Consider the following 2,920-nt stretch of genomic DNA (forward strand, 5'->3'; position numbering starts at 1 on the left):
GGCTCCAGGCCTGTTGAGTGGGGTTGCGAAGTCGAGTCTTTTCCCGCGGACTTTAGTGGTTCCTTGCCGTTAAAGTTTCAACTTGTTTTGTCAAGGTGCTCACGAGCTTGTCATGTTCTTCCGACCTCTTTTCGTAGGTTGCGAACATCTTTTTAAACTCCTCGAGCGCCGCGGCGTTGGCTGGTGCGTTGGACGCAGATACTTCCGCTGCGGGAGTGTGGAGATCAGTGTCACTGCCTCCGTTAAGAGGAGTCTGCACGTTATCCGTGTCATCAGTTGACATGTCTGGTTGAGCGTGATGTGGTTGAGAGTTAGATTAATCCGTACCCCTCCCTCTTTCTAGCGCCGACAAAAGTCCACCATAAGACGAAAACTCTCGTACTAACAAAGGTTTATCTTTTTTCTTTAATGTGCAGTTCGGCATCTTGACAACATTGCCTATCCTGAGAACTTATTTCAAAACATGACCAAAGTTTCAACTCTCAGTCACAAAACTTGGCCAGAAAACAGGAGATCAAGGATCCAACAAAGCCTCAATTGTATAGCAAAAGGTAATCTTCCATTTTGCCAAACTTGCTTTTACTTCTCGCATTTTTTTATTTATTTGAACTTTCTTCTTATCCTCGGCAGTGGACGACTGGGCTTCTGACATCCCGTGTCTAAAGGACAGATGGGAAAGCCAAAGGCTATGAAGATGAAATCTGAACCTTTCGCAAACATGGGAAAATAAAGACAGCGGTTCTTGATTATTCTAGCATATACGCCGAGGATTATATTGATACTACTTAGAACCCGATGGCAATTCTGGACAATCAGAATCAGAATCAAATGGAGGCGACCGTCCCTATCAAAGTACCATTTTCGAAGGTGTCACCAAAGCCGATCTTGATGAATAAGTCGGCGAAACGTAAAAGAAATAGTTCCGCTGAGAAGGATCAAAGTATTGATGAGAAGATCGCCGAAGAAGGAATACCCTGTTGTCCCTTTCATTACTGATGCCCCACTTTATCAGCCTCTGCCGAGGAGATTTGAAATACTGAAGATCCACCTTTGAAGAGATCAAAGACTTCTATGGATGCAACTGAGGTGACTCCCCCGTCTTGGCCCCCCCACATCGTTGTCGAATTTTTGTATTCTTATCCTATTCCCTTTGTTAATAATCTAGAAGTGTGTGCGGACTTATTTCGCCATGAATAAGTTTGATTTTGAAATTTAAAATATCTCTTTATTTTTGAAATTTAAATAAGTGCAATCCTAAGGTAAAATACATTTTTATCTTTTAATAAAAATTATTTTGGTCATTTTCTTCATTAAAAACTATTTTTGTGACAAAAATTAAAAAAAAAGTTATCCTACAGAATTTCTCTTTAAATAATGTATCATACGTTTATAGACTTTTTAGTTGTTAGTTTTAAACTTGCTTATACTTATTTCCTCTTAACATCCATTTTTGAATCATGGAACTAAACCTTGGATAATGAGAGTTGTTTAAAGTTGTTAAGTTTGTGAACTGAAGTAGTAGTAAGCAGAAAATAAAAAAATTTAAATGGGTTTTGCTGCTACTGTTTTAGCCTTTTCAAATTCATCCTCTTGGACTTTTGGATTGTGTGCAGGAGGAGGGCGAGGACAAGGGTCGCCTAGTGCCAAAGTTTGGAGAATGGGATGTCAATGACCCTTCTTCTGCTGAGGGATTCACTGTTATCTTCAACAAAGGTAGAAACGAGAAAAAGGCGTTGGTGGTGGCATATCTGATGAACCTCCTGGATTTAATAAAAATGCCCATGTTCTTGGCAAGCCCACTGTAAGCTCTTCTCTGAAATGCATCATTTATAGCACTTGCTTTCCTGATGTTAATAGTTTTTATCAGAGCTTATTGCTGCTGGTGGCTTATTGGTTCGTTAGTGTCTTATTATTGCTACTGTTTCTTGCAGAAAAATTGGGGTTTGCTGTGAACTTAGAAAAGCGGATTAAGGGTTGGAACAGGTGTATAACAAAAATTCTTGGAATTCCTTGGGAAGTCTTGATTGGTGCTGAGCTAACTATAGTGCAAAATCGTATTTCTTTGGTTATCATGTTCCATCAATACACTAATACAAGAAGAGTTATATAATCCACTCGCGCAGAAAAAGTGGTCACGTCTTCGTCTTGCAAACGACGTTCTATCTATATCTAAAATTCGTACTGCGTCAACAAGACTGGAGCTTGTCTGAGAAGCAATGACAGCCACTTCTGGACATCTGGTTGGAGTGGTGTCTTTTGGTGACTCCGGTCTGGTGCAAGAATAATGTATTTATATATACTATTGATGTATATATTCTGGTTTAGTGGTTTAGCTAGTTAGCTGGTTTACTTATCCAATTGTATAGCTCATTATATATACTTGTAAATGCTCATTTTAATACACAAGAGATATTTTGATAACAAACTTCTTCTCTCCCAAAAAAGCTTGTTTGTAATGTGGTATCAGAGCTATTATTGAGCTTGATTGATCTTGCACGAGCTCGTGACTCATTGATTTCTAAGCTATGATGGTGTCTGTGAAGAAGATTACTCGTTGATCGACTCGTGTGGCAACTCGTGCAGCTCTATCTCCGACGATTTTTGGTCCGAATTCTCAGGCTTCACGAGCGCTTACCGGTGTTGATCATATGGATTCAATTCACTCTTCGTTTTTTATGCATACTTCTGATCATCTGATAGACCATGGATTTTACCCATTATTAGCCATGGTTTATAAGTGTTTTAAGATATATTTACTACTATATAGAGTCGATTTAGAGTATTTAAAGGTCCAAGTACCTTTTTTTTTTGTAACACACAGGTCAAGGTACTATCTGAAAGGAAATGATGTATTTGGCGCTATTTGGAGGTCTTTTGAGCTTCGCTGGAAGCAAGAGATGATCGACGGTCACCACACAAT

Source organism: Brassica oleracea, chromosome C7, assembly GCF_000695525.1.
Source record: "Brassica oleracea var. oleracea cultivar TO1000 chromosome C7, BOL, whole genome shotgun sequence".
Lineage (NCBI taxonomy): Eukaryota > Viridiplantae > Streptophyta > Magnoliopsida > Brassicales > Brassicaceae > Brassica > Brassica oleracea.